This window comes from Tamandua tetradactyla, chromosome 21 (genome assembly GCF_023851605.1).
Source record: "Tamandua tetradactyla isolate mTamTet1 chromosome 21, mTamTet1.pri, whole genome shotgun sequence".
Lineage (NCBI taxonomy): Eukaryota > Metazoa > Chordata > Mammalia > Pilosa > Myrmecophagidae > Tamandua > Tamandua tetradactyla.
In genome coordinates this window covers 35,229,597-35,248,854 of record NC_135347.1, presented here as the reverse complement: position 1 = coordinate 35,248,854, position 19,258 = coordinate 35,229,597, and the positions used below count along the sequence as shown (strand labels likewise).

The window sequence follows — 19,258 nt, the reverse complement described above, 5'->3', positions numbered from 1 at the left end:
ACCTGGAGGGGAAAAGCGAGGGGCTGCCACAGCCACTCTCATCCCCACCCAAAACCTGGAGGACAGATGTGCCTAAATGGCTCGCCTGTTTTGATTCGACCAGTCCATGGTGTGGCTCCCCAGGCTTTTTCTGGCAGGGTAATAAATTTATCCTGATGCACCGTTTTGGAAACTGGGAGGAGTTCTCTCTTCTGCCAGAGCTTGGGGTTTAGAGCACTGAGTAAGAACCTCATGTTTACAAACCCCCAGGTCCCATGATCTCTTCCAGTTAGGGCAGGAAGAGAAGGAGGAGAAGGCACATAACGTCCCTTAGATCCCTTCATTCTTGCCCAGCACAGAGTTATCAAGGAAGAAATACGTGGGAAGCTGGACGCGGAGGGGGGGGGGCGGGGGGATGTATTGGTGATTTGACCTCTGAAAATATATTCTTAAAATTCTCCCTGTAAGTCAGATCGTTATATCTTCTGCATATAGTTTTGTGTTTTTCAAAATTATTCCTAAAAGCTGTATAGAAATCAAATTTTAAAACCTATACTATATTTCTATATAGTTTATTTATAATTATATTCACATATTTTATACTATATGCCATGTTTAAAAGTTCTCCATGGATATGGTCTTAAAGAAGTGCCACTGTGGTTCCTTTAAATGTTATACACTTTTCACTCAATTTTTGTGGAAATTCATATTTTTAAATTTATCTTAGTTTTTTGAAATCGTGTTCTCACAGTCTGTGGTAATATCTAACAGTTACTAAATCAATACTAAGTCTTCTCCAGGTTTTTCATTTGCTTGGTATTGTCTTGAGCAGAAACGGTCCGCCCATTTACCACAGCAACCATATGCCCTGCTCAGTTGTCTCCTGTGGACGTGTTGCTGGCAGGCTCATCTGCCTTGGTGTGTAAAAGGCCTCTTACAGTTTACGGAGACCTCGGCTCCATAGCACTTCCTGAAGAAGTACTTTTTTGTTTGTGTTAGACCTTCTCTGTGGTATCATAGCCTAGGTCTTAAAATAAAAATATTCATGCTTGTTTTCTATAGCGGGTCTTGTGGGATCTAATTAAAACATGCACATGTGTTGGTTTTTGTTCTTTTAGAAGACAGACGTTGGGGGTCGTGCAATTCTTTACATGTGTGAAGAGAGAAACCATATATATAGTGAAACATGAAAACGAGAATTCCAAACCAACAAAATATGGACCAAATTTTTATCATTTGTCTTTTGAAGACCGTGAAAGCACCATGATTTTATAATTTCCTTAGGCAACTGGGGCTGTGCAAGGGTGGAACTTTGGGAAGTAAATGATATGTGTTAGGGCAGATTGAGGCTCAACACTCCCGGATTTCCAGCGAGTTTTAACTCTCTCAGTCATTGACTTTGGGTGGAAGATTCATGGGGGAGGATTGGGGGAGGTGTGGAGAGGGATGGCAAACACCAAATTGTAGAAAGCAGGACCTGGTAATGACCTTTAGAGTCCCCACAAATTGAAAACATTAAGATGCATTTTCTTCCACTCTGCCAAATAAGACTATTCAAAGAAACTACATAAATGTAAAAACTTTTCCCTGGAAACTAGGGCTGATTAAAATGTTTTTTTAATTTTTCCTTTCCCTGTGTGAATTGCTGCAGCTCTAAGCATGGCTCAGTCTGCCTGTTAGCACATCTAGCAAGATGGGCTGAGATGGAGAAGGGCTGCTATGAAGGTGGTCAGTCGAGGTTGTGGATGCAAAGCTGGGGACAGCTCTATCTAGAGGGGTAGCACATCTGTCTTGCCACAGACAGGGAGAATAAGGGAGGCCCTGGCAAGAGCTCTAGAGTGAGTGCGTTTCAAAATGTATAGAACAGCTCCACGTAGACCCTGAGTTTTGAGTGCTTAGTTTATGATTTGCGAGCCGCTCCATCTTCTGGCTGAAAGGCTGGTGGGAAAAAACCCAGCTCATTAGGAAAATAACTGAAATGCTAAATATAATGGAGGAAGAAGGCAGCAGATCCCAGGCAGACAAACATGGCCCACTGTCCCTCATGGGAGAGCAGAGGCCAAACCAAACCAATGCATCTGTCTTTTGAAGGTCAATCATCTAGGCCTTTGTCAGACCAGGAAGGGAAAGGAATTTCAGACGGCCTTTTTCTGGAACACGCAGAACTCTGGGCTCTGAGATTCAAACTGGATCTGGAAATTAGTGTAGCAACTGCTTTAGAGACCAGCCAGAGGATCCTCCATCCGTTTTTTATTTTAATTTTTTTTTATGTGGACCAAGGTTTCCCTGGGTTGAGAAAGAAATCAATAAAAACCAAATCAAACCCAAACAGAAATCTGTCCCAATTGCATATAAAATAACCAAAAACTGAAGATATTAACTTTTTTTTTTGCATAGGACCAAGGAATATTAGATAATATTTCTTGTTGGGCGTTATTATGAGAACTTTATAGGAAATATATTAAAACCCCATTCTAGACATTGTTGTTTGAATTATATAGATAACACTGCCTAGTGGCAGTCCAGGGAATGCATTAAATGTGTGTGTGTGTGTGTGTGAGTGAGATATCTCAAAACAAAACAAACCTAACAGTACATCAGCAGTAAGCTTTATTTAATTAGAGAAGTTGTGGGTTTACACAAAAATTATGCACATATGCCACCCTATTACTAGTAACTTGCATTAGTGTGGTACATTTGTTACAACTGATGAAAGCAAATTTTAATAATTGTGCTATTAACTATAGTCCATGGTTTACGTTAGGTTTCACTGTTTGTGTTGTACAGTTCTATGGATTTTTTAAAAAAACTTTTATTCTAGTTGCATATATACAACCTAAAATCTTCCCTTTTAACCACATCCAAATATGTAATTCAATGCCGTCGACTACATTCACCACGTTGTGTTACCACAACCTTGAAATCTAACTTTAAATGGTTCTCAACTGTCTTTGACCTCCAGTTTCCTTTTCCTTTTCCTATCTTCTATGTGTATGTCCTTTGTGTGTGTGTGTGTTTGTGAGCTTAGAATAATCAACGATGCTTCCCTCTTTTTCTATCTTCTGTGTGTGTTATAAACATTAGGGACTCTTTCTCAGAAAACCTGGGAATTGTGTTTTTGTGTTTACCATTTTGTTCCTGAGTTTTATTTAGTTTTCAATCATCACACAGTTATTGTTTGTTTATTTGCTTTGCTTACTTTTAATAGAGAAGCAACTTTAAGGGCTCTGTGCTCTTCAGGCTTGGTGTTGTGATGAGAAGACCAGGCCAGAGAGTAGAAGACAACCTCTTACCCTGGTTCGTGCCTACTTTCTGGTCTGTGACTTCCTCCTGGTACTTGTCTGAGAGTCAGCTTTTGCATCTGCTTATCTCACAGAATTGCTATGGACCTCAAACTAAATAATAACTATGAAAACACTACTAGAATGTAAACGATGTGCTATTATTAGTCGAGTTTTTAGTTTATACCAAGACAGAGGAACTCTGGCAGTCATTCATTTGGCATGTTTTCTTCTTATTCCTATCATTCATTTTACATGTTTTTCCCTTCTATTTCTGTCCATGGTCGAATTTTATAAGTTTAAAATGATGTTGCCATTGTTGAGTCATGACTGAGTCATCCATTGAGAATATGAATCAGCTGAAACTCAGGGAAGACTCATTTCAAGTCTGGTAGGACCTGACACTGTGAAGTCAACTTCTGTCGGAGACAAAAAAGAAAACCTTCCTTCATTGTAACCTTCTAAATGAAACCCTTTGACAAAGTAGTAAGTACTGAAGTTAGAACTTCCAGGGCGAATAATCAGGGAGCTCAATGGCAATAAATAAAGAGTCAGAGGAATTTACAAATAGCTGCTGAGGGCGATTTTGAACCTGCAGGCCTAGTAACCTATAATCATCCTTGAAGACAAGAATATTGTGATCTCAGCAAGGTGAATAAAGGAGGCCAACCAGTGAATCAAGTGTATGGTTATGCAATGGCTTGCCTTGCAGTTCAGAAAGTTTGCTGACAATAAGCTCTCTTTCTCTCCACCCTTTCATTGAACTTCTTGGCCCAGGAAGTTGAACACCTGTTAGAAGCCCATGTCTCAATCAGATTCCTCAAGCAGCAGTCATTATAATCTGCCATGTTTCTATTGTGATTGTTATATTTATAAACCAGCAATTCACGTTCATTTGTGAAACCTTAGTGCAGGGAGTCCCAACCTTTGATTTTGAGTCATGGCCCCCTTTGGAAATCTGGTAGAGACTATGGATACCTTCTCAGATGTTTATAAAAGCATAAAATGAAGCGTATAGGTTATTAACAAAATCAGTGATATTGAAGGATAGTTATTAAGCACAATTTAAAAAATGTGTGATATAGTTACATAGATGCTTCTTTATTAATAAGAATAAGAATCAATTAATTAAATAATTAATAAGAATTAAATAAGAGTTGTTGATGGGTTCAGTAAGCACCATACTTTCAAAGTAGTGATGAATATAAATGATACTTCAAAATATTGGTAACAATTGTTGTTGACAAAGTCACAGATAACTATTGTGGTTTGTTAACCTACCTTTATAATGAAAAGAAATGCCAAATTTCAGTTTTAGGTTGATGAAAACAAGAAGTAGTTTGTTTTCCTTATCCAAGTTTCTAGATCCCAGAACTCTATACGAGAACCCCTTGGGCGTCTGCAGATCCCAGATTAAGCACTGCTGCCAGAGTGGCTTCTTGGCTAGTCCAAAGGATAGTCACATGGACTAATAAGAACATCTTGGTGTATCTACTTATTAAATCCAATATTCACAGCTGATCCCCAATTGACAGGCTTCTGTAATTTAAGTTTAGTGACAAGAAATGAAGGTGAAATTCATTTTGGGACTTAGAGTCGATTTGTCACTTGCTTTGTTGTTTTGCTTGGTTGACCAGATATCCGCACAACATACCAAGGTTCTAGACCACTTTTCAAAATAAACTTGTAGAATTGTCTTGACTTCATTTTAAGGTACCAGGTCCCTTGAAGGAAGCTGAGACAGCTAGTATAGAGTGGTGTAACAGCCAAATGAAGGTAAGTTAGGGCCACATTAAGATGAGGCACAAGAGCAGGAGTGGGGGCAGGGAGGGGTAACAGAAGTTGGAGCTCAGGCAGCACTTGGAGCACAAGCCTGGCAGGATTTTGCACAACTTCATCCCCCTCAGGCCTGGGGCAGCCATGGAGTGTGGACCCAGCAAAGCAGTTTGACCAATTTCACAGTGGATACATTTGCAACTACTTCCCAACATGAACTGAGACGCACGTTTGTAGAAATAAAAATGAAACCTACATTTTTTTGGTTTTGGGGAACTGGTTTCATTTTAGGGACCAATGGAGGCAAAGGGCATAATGATGTCCACAATTAGACAATATCTATATAGAACACATTTTCAAGAAAACAAAATAATTTAATAAGTCTTAGAATCAATATGTTTTAATTTTTTCAATGATGTAGTTTTAAATTTTGGCATCTTTTTTTTTTAAAGCGACTTTCCAATGTATTTTTTAATGTGTACAACTTTTGTAGTAAATTGTAGTGACATAGGACAAATTTTATAAATGTATATAAACACACATATAAAGCTCTACATATGTATATTTATAGTTTTGGGTTGTTATTTATTAACTAATACCTAGGTTAAAAAAAGGATCACCTTTAGAAAATAAATGAAAGGAATGATAAACCAAAGGGATGATACTAAAGTGTTTATATTTACTTACTCATCGCTTCATGAGTCACATGCACAGCATTTCCAGACAAATGTCTGAGGGGACTACACATGCTTTGATAAAGGTTGAATCAAAGCTGAATGAGGAACTGCTATGAATAAAAAATAAAAAGGAATTCAAGTTGTGTTGTAGGTTTAGCAAATGTGGAGATGAGATCACATCAGAGAACAACAAATTGACTTTTACTTTTGAAAATAACTACTCTTGTGAAAAATACTCAGGTTTAGATGAGCAGCCCCACTTCATACCACCCCCTGCACTTGCGTGTACTGACACTGGCCTGAGGACTCTCATTTTCCATTCCCTCTCATGGAGGTTTGAAGATTAAGAGTCCCCGCCACAGGTCCATCCAGGGATGTAGTTTAAAATTGAACTATGGGAAATGCACCACTACAAAGTTTCCCTAGAACTCATCTCTACAGTGTTTTAAATGAAACTGTCTAACATTTGGAGTCCCTTGCTCCTATGAAAAATTTATTACTTGCCTTTCTTTATAGGAAGCCATTTCTTTCCTGGAACATTTAGAAAACAACAGCACACAGCGTTTGGGAGCTGTAGGAGGATTAAGAATGACCTTTAACTGAGGAACCATGCAGCACACTGCAGGAGAGTCTGACCTATTTTCTTTTTATGTGGATAATGTTGCATCTCTAAGTAAAACACTGGCAAGGTCCCAAGTCAGCCTTCAAGCACGTGCTAGATATTCTCAGAGAACTGGTCTTTAATCAGTAGATAAATTATCTAAATATACATCAAGGTAAATCCCAGGTTAAATTTGCTAAAGGTGGTGCCCATTCAGAGTGGGACTGGGATTTCCTTTTAAAGGAGGGGACACAGATAAGATGTACAGTGGTGGTAAGACCAGTTACTTACACCTGTTTATTATGTGACACGTTGCGGCAATTGTTTTTTTGAATTTTTTTTTAGTCACAAGGTTAATAGAACAACACTATAGTTAAGAGTTATACAATTATATAATAGCTATAATTAACAAGGGGGAACAGCATTCTTTTTTTCTTTTCTTCCTGTGTGTTAAATAGTTAATACAATAGATCTAACAATTAAGGGACAACTCATGATCCACAAATAGACTTATTTGGAAAGAAAATAAACATTTATGTAATTTCTACTATGAATCAGGCATTGTGCAGGGATTTTTTAATGCAGTTTTATTGAGATGTATTCAATACATATAATTGTCCAAAGTGTACCATCAGTGGTTCCCAGTATCATACAGCTGTTCATTCATCATCACAATTGATTCTGAACATTTTCATTACTCCAAAAACAATAAAAACAAGTATAAAAATAAAAAGTAATATAAAAGAAACTTCCTATCCCTTTTATCCCTCCTATTATTTATTTATATTTTTGCCCTTATTTTCTTACTCATCTATTGATACACTGAATGAAGGGAGAGTCAGTCCCAAGGTTTTCACAATCTCAAGGTCACTCCATAAAACCTATTTAGTTATACAATCATCCTCAAGAATCAAAGCTACTGGAACATGGTTCAACAGTTTCAAGTACTTCCTCCTAGCCACTTGAGTGCACCATAAACTAAAAAGGGGTATCTATATTATGCATAAGAATGACCTCCAGGATAACCTCTCGACTCTGTTTGGAATTTCTCAGCCATTGGAGAACCCAAACTTTAGTATCAGCATCAGAATCAGCTGGAGGCCTTTTTAAAACTCAGATTGCTGAGTCCCACCCTCTGAATTTCAGATTAAGTTGGGCTGAAGTGGGGCCTGAGAATTTTTATTTCTAACAAATCCCCAGGTGATGCTGATGCTGCTGGTCAGTGGACACACTTTAGAAACTGCTATGAGGAGTGAACTGCCAACATGGCCCCAGTGATCCTTGTATTTCAGTGTCAGGTGTTCCAGCATGATCTTTGAATGGAATCCTATCATCTCTCAATTCAGTGTGAAGAACAGGACAAAGGAGCAGCACGACACACATTTCCTTTTGTCCATGGCAGAAAGGCTATCCACAGGCTGCAATTACCAGGAATGGAAGCACTAATGAGCATACTTGGCACTGACAGGTAGAAATTCAGATGGAAGCATTCCACCTCTGGGTAGAATATAGGAGTGGAGGTTTACAATCGTGAATGGGAGTCCAGGAGGGTGGTAGATGATCTGTGAAATGGCCTGAACTCAAGGTGGTCTTAGCAGAAAGGGAGGCATTTTCGTAGCAGATTGGGATGTTTTCCTGGCTGCCCGGGCAAAGAGAAGGAAAACCTAAGTCCAGAGCACAGGTAGGGGAGCGGAAATTTTACCTCGTGTAAAAGGGGGTTTGCTTCTCTCCTAGAGGAAGAAGAAGAGAAGCACATTGCCCTTACAAGGAAGCAGAATTGCATGGGATGTGAGAAGATGTTCCTGGGCCTCCTTGGTCACCAGGTGAATCTTGAGGGTCAGCGCTAGGTTGGAGAGGACGAGCTCTTGAAGCTTGCTGGCAGGAAGTGGGGTACAATACAGTGACGAGACTTGCATTCTTGCCCTAGGGCTGACATCTTGGAACCTGTCTGAACCTCCTTCTTCTGGGTGAGCTGTTCTCCCTCCCACAGCAAGGGTTTAGAGGGAGGATCAACTGAGAACATCGTGAAAATGTTTGGAAAAGACACAAAGTGTTGTGCAGTGTCAAGTGAGTAAAATACTCACCTAGCTTCTTACTTTTACTCATGTTCACTCCTAGAAGGGCCCCTTTTCAGCTTCTTCCTCCTACTCCTTTTGTTTCCATTTGCTGATTGCCCACCCAGAAGCTCGTTAGGGTAGAACCATGCAGATCGTTTGTCTGGCTGCTGACAAAGGAGAGAGCTGGTGGGCAATTTTACTAGTGCAGATGCTTTCTTTTTTTTTTCTTTTCCTTAGAGAAACTGTTCTGGATGATCAGGTGGCCTAGATTTCCTGCTCTAACCTAAGAAACCTTCCCCAGCAGAGGATACCTGCCCACCCTGGCTTTCTGTGCACTCATTACGCGCCATCCTCTTCCTCCTAGATGGCAGGGGGCTCTAAAATTCCTGGGAGAATCCTGCCCATGTCAAACTTTCCCATGTGAAAGCTCATGGGTTGGTTTGAGACCCACTGGTTGCTACGATTCTATCTTGTTATTTTGGAAACTTTGCTCAGAACTTACTAGCAACATCAGAAGGCCACCAGATAAGAACGTCAAGTACCAAAATACTTCTGACAAGGCAAAAATTCTGAAGAACCTGGATCTGAGATGGGAACCAGAAACGTTGAGTAAGGGCAAAGCAGCAGTCCAGAGGAACAAGTTCAAACACGCAAAAAACCATAACCCTAAATGGCTTTTATTAATGAGAAGTTAATTGAATAAACGTAAATACACATTCAATGAGTGATAAATGCCTTCTTACCTCAGTGCCTTTCCAACATATCTCTTTCTGGTACCCTCTCTTCTCAATCCACCTCTACTTCAAGGATTAGCTCACATGCCACCTCCCTAGAAAGCCTTACTCCATTCCCTCATTGGGCTTCAGCTCTTTATTAGTCATGCTTGCAACTACCCTTTAATCTGCAGCATCTGTCACAGTTGTAGTCAAATAACACCTTGTAGAATTTGTGTATGTCTTATTCAATGATGTTGAATTACTTAGCACAATGCCTAGGTAAGCATAAATATCTGTTGAATGAACAGACGCGTGCTGTGAATGAGGGACTGACAAACATTTATCAGGGTTTAATAATCTTCCTGATAGTTTTGGTTGAAGGCACAAGACATTATGTAAAGTCAGGTGCTGAAGCATATACTCAGGCCTCAGGACTCACAGAGGAGGTAGTTAAAAAGAAAAAGCAAAACAGTTTTTCCTCTTAAATCTTTGCTCCTCCCACTGGTATAAAAGGTTGAAGTTGAAGTCAGCAGATGTCTGAAACCAAGCAGTTTCTCTGGAGAGTCGAAATGATTAGCCCCTCACTTAAGACGAATAAGAGCAGCTTCATGAAGACCACTTAGAATACCCGACTTGTATTCCCACAAGGTTGGGAGACACCACAGAGAGCTGGTGTCAGTCACGGCTGAAAAAAAAAAAACATATAGCACAGCTAAGGATGCATTGGGAAAGCAACTACATTTTCACACAGAGCAGACAAAAAAAATGCATGTTTTTGTTTATGACAAGGGTGGGAGGCAGGTGAGACCTCTAGTAGGCATTGTAGCCCTGGTTGTTCTAAAATGGGTCCTAAGCTACTAACTTCCCGCCTGAAGAAGACCTGGGTGTGCCATTAGAGACAGATGCTGAGAGGCGCTGCAAGGGCCAGCCAAAGGAGAGGCCTACCGACAGCCTAAAAGGCTGTAAGAGGTCAGAAGGGCATTGGCCAAGGCACCCAGGATGGGCTCTGACAAAGCCCAGATTTCAGAGTTGTTGGTCAAATAAGACTTTTCCTGCTTCTTATCTCTTCTCTCTACTCTCTGTTCCTTCCACCCTGGGGAAACCAGAGGCAGCTGAATAGTGGGAGGAGGGAGGGGATTGCAAGAAGCACTTGGATTCCAGCCAAAACAGGCCCCAGCTGGAAGAGGGGAGAAACTTTAATTACTAAGTTATTAATGACAGACAAAACTTGGAGATTTGTGGGTTCGATTCCAGACCACGGCAATAAAGCATATATCACAATAAAGTCACAAATTTTTTGGCTTCCCAGTGCATATAAAAGTTATGTTTATACTATGACATAGTCTATTAGGTGTGCCATAGTGTTATGTCTAAAAAAAATGTATATACCTTAATTTATAAATTGCTAAAAAAAAAGCTACAGCTGAGCCTTCAATGAGTTGTAATATTTTGCTGGTGGAGGGTCTTGCCTTGCTGTTGGTGACTGATCAGGGTGGCGGTTGCTGTAGGTTGCGGTGGTTGTGGCAATTTAAAAAAAATATGACAACAATGAAATTTACTATATCAATTGACTTTTCCTTTCATGAAAGATTTTTCTGTAGGATGTGATTCTGTTTGGTAGCATTTTACCCATAGTAGAACTTCTTTCAAAATTGGAGTCAATCCTCTTCAACCCTGCTGCTGCTTAATCAACTGCTTATGTAATATTCTAAATCCTTTGTGCTCACTTCAGCAGTGTTCACATCATCTTCGCCAGGAGTAGATTCCATCTCAAGAAGTAACTCCTCATCTATTCAAGTTTTATCTTGAGATTTGCTGCAATTCAGTTACATTTTCAGGCTACACTTCCAATTCTAGCCCTGTTGTTATTTCTACCACATATGCAGTGATTTCCTCCACCGATGTCTTGAACCTCTCAAAGTCATCCACGAGGGTTGGAATCAACTTCTTCCAAACTCCTGTTAATGTTGACATTTTGACTCCTTCCTATGAATTACTAATGTTCTTCTTCTTTTTTCCACATAGGCAGGCACTGGGAATTGAACCTGGGTCTCTAGCATGGCAGGCGAGAACACTGCCTGCTGAGCCACTGTGGCCTGCCCACAAATGTTCTTAATAGAGTCTAGAATGGTGAATCCTTTCCAGAAGATTTTTAATTTACTTTGCCCACCATTGGAGAAAACACTGTGGAAGTTATAGCCTTACAAAATGTATTTCTTAAATTTTGACTTGAAGGTCAAAATTATTCCTTGATCCATGGCCTGCAGAATGGATGTTGTGTTAGCAGGCATGAAAACAACATTAATCTCATTATTCATCTCCATCAGAGCTCTGGGGTGGCCAGGTGCATTGTTAATGAGCAGTAATATTTTGAAAGGAGTCTTTTTTTCTGAGCAGGAGGTCTTAACATGGGGCTTGAAATATTCAGTAAATTATTTTACGAACAGACGTGCTGTCACCCAGGCTTTGTTTTTCCATTTATAGAGCACAGGCAGCGTAGATTTAGCATAATTCTTAAGAGTCCTAGGATTTTTTGGATGGTAAATGAGCATTGGCTTCAACTAAAGTCATCAGCTGCATTAGGCCCTAACAAGAGAATCAGCCTGTCCTTTGAGGCTTTGAAACCAGGCGTTGACTTCTCCTCTCTAGCTGGGAAAGTCTAGATAGCATCTTTTCCAATCTAAGGCTCTTTTGTCTGCATTGAAAATCTCATCTTAAGTGTAGCCATTTATGTCAATTATCTTAGCTAGATCTGGATAACTTGCTGCAGCTTCTACATCAGCACTTGCTACTTCACCTTGCACTTTTATGTTATAGAGTTGGCTTCTTTCCCTAAATTTCATGAACCAACCTCAGCTGGCTTCCACTTTTTCTCTGCAGTTTCTTTACCTTTCTCAACTTTCAGAGAATTGGAGAGAGTTAGGGTCTTGTTCTGAATTAGGCTTTGGCTTAAGGGAATATTGTGGCTGGTTTGATCTTCTATCCAGACCACTAAAATGTTCTATCAGCAATAAGGCTGTTTCACTTTCTTATCATTCATGTGTTCACTAGAGTAGCACTTTTAATTTCCTTCAAGAACTTTTCCTTTGCAACTTGGCTAATTGTTTGGTGCAAGAGGCCTAACTTTTGGCCTATCACAGTTTTTGACATGCTTTCCTCTCTATGCCTAATCATTTCTAGCAGTGATTTCAACTGAAAAAAATGCAAATTTTCCTTTCACTCGAACACTTAGAGGCCATTGCAGGGATATTAACTGACCTGATTTCAATATTTTTGTGCCTCAGGGAATAGCAGGCTTGAGGAGAGGGTGAGAGAGGGAGAATGGCCAGCCAGTGGAGCAGTAGAGAACACGTACAACATTTATCTGAGGTCCATCATCTTACATGGGCACAGTTCGTGGTGCCCAAAACACCCAAAATTGCCCAAAACAATTGCAATGGTAACAGCAAAGATCACAAATCACAGATCACCATAACAAATGTAATAATGAAAAATTTTGAAATATTATGAGAATTTCCAGAATGTCACACAGAGATCTGAAGAGAGCACATACTGTTGGAAAAATTGTGCTGACAGACTTGCTTGATGAGGGGTTGCCATCAAAATTTGGGTTGCCACAAACCTTTAGTTTGTAAAAAATACAGTACCTGCAAGGAATCAAGTGAAGCACAATAAAACAAGGCATAACTGTACTGAAGTGAGATCCATAGTAAAAGTGACCACAGGACTCATCATCTAAGACTAGCTGTCTTGAGGGAATTATGGGGCCAGTCAGAGATTTCATCCCTGAGGGCAGAGAGGTGAGCCCCCAAAGTGAGTTTGCACGGACAAGTTAGAATAAATAGTGTTGTTTTATAATTTTGCCACACCTACTCCCTCTAGTTCAATCAAATCTTTATTTAATCTTCACATAACCATGCTGTGTTGGTGTTATCCTCAATATTGGAATTGATGGATGAACCAAGGGGTTGAATGCATTGCCCTGGGTCACAGGTGGGTAATTCCCAGAACTCAGGGCTCAAATCCAAGGTGTAGGGCTCCATGTTCCATTCTTTCCCCCTCTATACTACAGAGCATTTTCAATTCTACTTCCCAAACTTTTCAAGTCCTGCTTGCAGGACTGTGATTCTGAATTGCCCTTCTCACCACTTATGAGCCAATCATCTTCAACCAAAGACAGGGGAAAATGGTAGGATGCACATGTTAACAGAAGAGAGAAGTCAGGCAAAAATAGTTCAGGCAAGAAGACTGAGTTAAAGAGAAGGGAGGAGCAGGTGGGATGGTGATAATTGGCTAACACAGCAGTAAGGACTTGTCAACAGGGGCAGAGAAAGAGGAAGGGAGGATGAGAATGGATAGGAAGGTGGCTTTGCCAACAGTCCCCAGTGTCCCCTTATAGTTGTTCTCAGCTGCAGAGTTCTGTAGCTCAGGTGGCCATGAGACCCCTGGAGATCCTCTTGGTGCTTCTTTGACAAGGCTGACTTAAATGAACTCCATCCTCGGGAGGAGAAGGAAAGCTTATAAATGCAAGAGGGCATCATTTTCATAGCAGCCTTTTCCCCCAAAGCATTTTACCTGTACTGAACCATGTCAATCTCCTATAGTAACTAGGTGGCAAAAGCACTTATGCTTACAGACAAAAAGACTCTTTAAAAAAACTCTTCCCCATGAAAACAACAGGAAAAGAGAATTAATAGAAAGAATATTAGTTAAGCTTAAGTTTGGAACAAATGCCTCAGCACTATGTGTATGTTACTGGTAGTCATAGTGCTAAGAGAAGCTTGAAAAGATTCAGGGAGAAAACTTATTTCATAGAGCAACCAGGAACAGGGCCTTTAAAATGCTCTGGGTTGGGTTTACTAATCACGGGCATTCAATCGCTGTTATGCAAATATCTTAATTAATACAATTGGGTGTGTAGTTCTGGCTGGCTACCTGTTTATCAGTTATATTGCTACAAAACTCTCCATGTCCAAATAAAAGGAAAAAACAAAATAAATAAACAATAAAAATATACAGAGAAAACTTTTGTCAGGTACTACTTTACATATGTGTTTTACAACATTATGAGGTAGATATTCCCTTCATGGATGGGAAACCAAGGGGTGGAGGGGTTTAGAAACTTGTGCACCGTCTACAGTTTGTGAGTGGCAGAGTAAAAATTTCAGTCAGGCTGTCTGACTCCATTGTCTTTGTAACCACGTTACACTACCACCTGTGGTATGACACTTATTGCTTGGCACTTTTGTCATTCCCCATCTTCGTATTATTTTCCAGTAGTGGCTGCGGGGCAGTTCTCAGCCCTTACCTAGTAAATGTATGTAAGCTCCTGGTGTTTCATCCTTTTTCTGCCATGGGCTGTTTAACACTTTATTTCATCACCTTTGAAATAAAGGCAATTGATCTGAAGATTGTTGATGGGCTCTGCTGGCTCTGTCATAGGAATCCCAATGTCCTTCAATTGGCCTCTGAATGTGTATTGCTCAGAAAATTACAAAAGCACTAGGCAAGAAGCAAACTTTGAATAAAAACAGATGCTGAATTAAAAGAAATGTAAGCTAGAGATGCTTTGAATGAAGTTGAGAAAATCATGCACAACACTAATCTTTAGACTGCTGTCTTCCACCATGCCCTTTAGAACGGAGAGTAAAACTATTGAAATTTTAAAGTATGAGATAAAATTGGAGCCTACCATTAAGTTATGATAAATAATAAAAGTAACATTCTTTTAACCATTTTCATTTTGTATTCCAAACTTTCATAGACATTGCTTAGATGCTTAAATTCCAAAGGTGACTAGAGGAGTGAATGCCAATGTTCGAAACAGATGTCCCCTTTGACGGTACCCAGTTAGTCAGTCATGATATAAGAAGCCCCAAAGTAAAGTCAATCTGCCATGGGCCTGGTGGTAACTAGTTCTTAAGTCATGACTTTGGGGAGATAAGGCAGCAAGGCATGTGAACCTGAACTGATATAGTAGGCTTTTGCAATAATTCGAATCCTTTGGTCATCTGCATTTTTCTATGGCATATGAATTGTTTGCCTCATTCATTTTTTCAGTAAATTAAAATTGAGAACCTTTTATATGCCAGCATTAGTTTAAGGAACTGGGAACACTCTGATGAACAACAACAAAAAAGTGGGAGTACACACACAATGGAATTCTGTAAGCCCATTTGGGATTCATGAAGCATAAACACGCAATCAGCCATTCCTCTAGAAGGTCCAGATTTAGAACTTAGACGTAGTGGTTAATTATGTGGGCTCATTTTTAGGAAACTCTCCTGTATTTTGTAGACCTAGATGTGGAATTCTTATTGTCCATCTACAAGTGTCTACATTGTACCAAGAATCTAGCTGTAGTAGGAAAAACTGGTCTGGCTGGCTCAGTTGATTAGGCAGGCAGGAGTTGAAAATGACACATCTCTACCGTCACACACAGCAGAATTGTCTGACCCCAACTTGAGAATTAAGCAATCATAAAAATGTCAGAGCCACCTGCCGCCACTGTCAGCCTTCCATCCTAGTCTCAGAAAGGTAAAACCAGTAGAGCAGGTATGTGTAAATCTAGCATTTAATAAAACAAACCCCAAGCACCCACCTTGAAACCTCAAGCTTTTCTCTGCTTTTGCCCCACTTTGCAATCAGTTAAAATAGACTCATTCTCACCTGGAAAATAACTCACCAACGAACTCTCCTTGTTGCATTCATCAGATAATCCTTAATTTAAGTATCTTTTACTCATGGATCCCAAAGTGCCTTACACACAATAATTAAACCTCTTCCATACTCTAATAAGGGGGCATATTTTCACTTGAGAGCTGAGGGAAAGAGTCAAGGTAAAAGACAATGCTAAAAGTCCAGTGGGAGGAGGAACTGGGGAGGGTTGCCAGTACAATGACATTAGAGAACTTCATCTTTCCTTGAAACTCCTCACAAAACTAACCAATTGCCAGGGTCACTGCTGGCACCAATCATTCTATGTTTTTTTTTTTTTTTTTAAAATACCTGTTTAATTGAGGCTATCTTCGTTCCTCCTACATTATTTCTTAGAAAACTTTTAGAAACTGGAGGTTAAGGATTCAGCTAGGAAAATATGCTCATGTGTAATTCAGACTGGATAGATACTCCATTAGAAATGGAGTCTGTTCTCAAGATAGCCTTTAATATTAATAGGAACTTTGTGATGACAAAACCGTGTCCCTCCTCCTACCTCTATGTGCCCAGCCCCAATCCCTTTCATACACTCCACTGTCAAGACTACACATTAGAAAATAAAGGCAACATAAGGGAAAACAAATCTTTGCGTTATGAACCTTTTCTCAGAAACAAAAGTACTCTGACCTCTTTTCAAATTTATTCTATCATCTCTGACCAAACTAACTCAGTGAGAATAATATGCTAGACATCACCCCCATTCCAGCCTCCTTTGAAGCAAAGGAGTTTGTCTAGCCTGTGTGATGTCCTAGAATTGTCCCTTTGTAGGGACAATTACTCTTATCCCAAATAGATGTAAACACAGGAGGGGCAGTATGGAGGAGTGGCAAACACAGATGCTGAGGGGTGAAAGTCTCCCTGACAGCGTGGGAGATGACTCCCAGGGATGAGTCTGGCCCTGGCCCCATGGGATCAACAATTCCATCCTGACCAAAAGGGGGAAAAGACGTATAACTAGTAAAGTATCAGTGGGTGGGAGAGTTCACATAGCGTTCAGAGCTACTTTGGAGGTCACTCTTCCAAAAGCTTCAGTGAGACACTGCTACCTATCATAACTTGCCAAACTCCAACCAAAACCATTCCAGCCAATCCTAAAGAACACCAAGGACAATATATAAAAGATTCTACAGAAGTTTCATGCACTAGGGTAACTTTCCAGAAACCTACAACCTTCAGATGGGTCCCTGGACCAGGTAAGTTCTGAAACCTAGCGGGCCCAGCCTCTTCAAAACATCAGCTAGTTCCATCTTCCTACCCCATATTTTTGATAGCCCCTTCCAACATGAAAAAGCTAGAATGACCATAGCCCAAATACCCCTAAAGAGTGGGATAAGGAGATCAAAGGTGATGGTGGATTTATACAGAGAAGGTAGGATTTTTAAAAGAGTATGATTGCTGAATCATTAAATTGATATTTTAGTCTCCAGCATTTTAGAGCAGCTAGAACTAAAAACCTAAAATTGTGTAATTGTAACCCATATCAAACTTTGAAATCTGTTCTACAACTAATTGTGCTGTGCTTTGAAATGCATTGCTTTTTTGTATATATGTTATTTTTCACAAAAAATTCGATGTGATGATAAAAAAATATTTATTCCTTCTAGCCTCCTATATTCTGGAGTAGCAAGAAGGAAAAATCTGAGAGGATCATATGGTAGCCCATGACAAACTCTGGGAACTGTCATGCAACTACTTGTTGAAGAGTACTCTGAAAATTATTGCTTTTTTCTTTCTTTGCTTTATGTATATGTTATATTATATAATAAAAAAAAGTTAAAAAACAAACAAAACCACATGGATGCCGGAATCTGGCTTTCTAGGCTCTACCATTTACTAGCTGCGTGAGCGTCAAGTTTCTTGACTTCCCTAAGCCTCAGTTAATTCATTTGTAAAACAGGGATAACAGGTGTGGTGAGGAGAGATGGACAATGATGTAAACTATGCAACACCTAGGAAACACCTAGGAAAGCTTCAGCAGGTGGTAACTATGATCATTGCTCCCCTAGTAAATGACGCCTCTCTCTGGAGGGCCTGCCCTACACTTATGAAATAGGCAGAATCCTGGAGCAAATGCCTTCGCTTCTTACAGTCACCAAGTAATCTCTCTGTTTAAGGAAAATCCTTTACATTAGGGCATCAGAGAGCATTTTGTCCGGTTGTTTTTTGTTTTTTTTTTTGAAGACAAAGGAAAAACAAGTACCAGAATTGCAAAGTTAACATTTTTATTGAACTAAAGTTGGTGTAGAACAATGGGGGGCACCATGGCTGCTGAACTCAGTAGCAAGTGATAAACCCCTGTGACATTTGACCTTTGAGAGTCCTAACATGGTATGGGTGGAACAACTGAGAAACAGCATAGATCTTCTTTTTAACACTTCAAAATATTGAGAAATGAGCCTCACAGCCTTGTTCAGTTTCCAGGTTACAAAGAACATTGATAACATCTTCTATTGTCTTCCTTTAGTAGTGTCAGTTAATATCCTTCCCCAAAACGTTCCCAACTGGTACACATAAGAAAAGGATTTAGTAACACTTAGGCAAGTAATAAATTTTAGGAACTTTAAAAGTAGTACAGGCAATATGCCAAGCATACATGACTTCACACTTACACTGCCAGAAAGACAAAGAACTGGCTAAAGAGTTTCCATCAAGTTCTAGAAGCAAAGAATGCACTAATGGGAAGGGTAAGGCAACTAAGTACAGAGTAAGAACTGATGGATCATTTTTGTCTAAACCTCATTTCAAAACCTTGCTTTCAATATGCAAGTAAGCATTTGTTTTACACAATAAGGTGAAACACTTTCAGGGAAAAGAAAACTCCCGTAAAGGTTACAAAATCAACCAGAGATGAAGGAGAATTAATACTGAATTTGTATAGTCAATGCATTGTAGCAATGATATAAACTGACCACATCAAATACTTTTGAGAGAGCAAGTACTGAATATCTACCATTACTTATATAGCTGAACGTTAACCCATCTAAATTATTATAAGAGAAATATATAACTAACAAGATAGGAATGAAATCCCCACTTAAAAACCAAACCACATCTAGTTAATGTTCATCTAGTTTTTTAAAATCAGTTGCTCATTCAATCTGGAGTAAATGTATGGGTGTTGGTAAAACTCTTCAAGACTGCTTCAAATTATTTAAATGAAATGTGATAAACAACACTACTCATTCTCTGATCTGGATACTGCTGTTTTACTGTTTCTCTCTCTCAAAAAAAAAAAGAAACAAAATAAATACTGCAGAATAACTGATACTAAGTGGCCACCCATTTCTGCAGTAACCAGTTGAGAGAATCTAAAAATCTTGCAGTAAGAGATGAATAATGATTATAAATATTTTAACAGGCTTATGCTCATCTTCAAAAAGGGATGTAGGCTTCAGTAATACCAGATTCAGAGATTTACAACTCTCAAATTTGCAGCTGATAGATACAATTTTGC

General features: G+C 39.5%; 1 long non-coding RNA gene across 4 annotated transcripts; it reads left to right on the top strand.

Moving 5' to 3' along the window:
• Window positions 1-3,593: 3,593 nt before the first annotated feature.
• LOC143665333 (uncharacterized) lies at window positions 3,594-9,092 on the top strand. 4 transcript variants are annotated; one of them, XR_013166887.1, is made up of 5 exons: window positions 3,594-3,746; window positions 7,661-7,782; window positions 8,049-8,137; window positions 8,242-8,381; window positions 8,886-9,092. It is a non-coding gene; the product is annotated as an uncharacterized LOC143665333 (long non-coding RNA). The 4 variants fall into 4 exon arrangements; XR_013166886.1 differs by having other exon boundaries at window positions 8,736-9,092; XR_013166885.1 differs by having other exon boundaries at window positions 3,595-3,746; window positions 8,867-9,092.
• Window positions 9,093-19,258: the final 10,166 nt, after the last annotated feature.